Genomic DNA, 205 nt, shown 5'->3' with positions numbered 1-205 from the left:
GGGGGTTAGGTAGTGGGGTGGCTCGGTCCGAGTGGGCCGGCCAGTTGGGCCGAGGCCCAGGTGGGCCAAGGGGGACTTGTATTCTTTTTTTTGTTTTGTTTTGTTTTCTCTTTTGTATTTTCTTTTTCTTTTATTTCTTTAAAATACTTAGTCAGTTTATAAAATTGTGTTTATTACACCATATTGACTTATGTAAAATATGGCA

This window comes from Triticum dicoccoides, chromosome 5A (assembly GCF_002162155.2).
Source record: "Triticum dicoccoides isolate Atlit2015 ecotype Zavitan chromosome 5A, WEW_v2.0, whole genome shotgun sequence".
Classification (NCBI taxonomy): Eukaryota; Viridiplantae; Streptophyta; class Magnoliopsida; order Poales; family Poaceae; genus Triticum; species Triticum dicoccoides.
Note: the sequence above shows the minus strand (reverse complement) of the source record.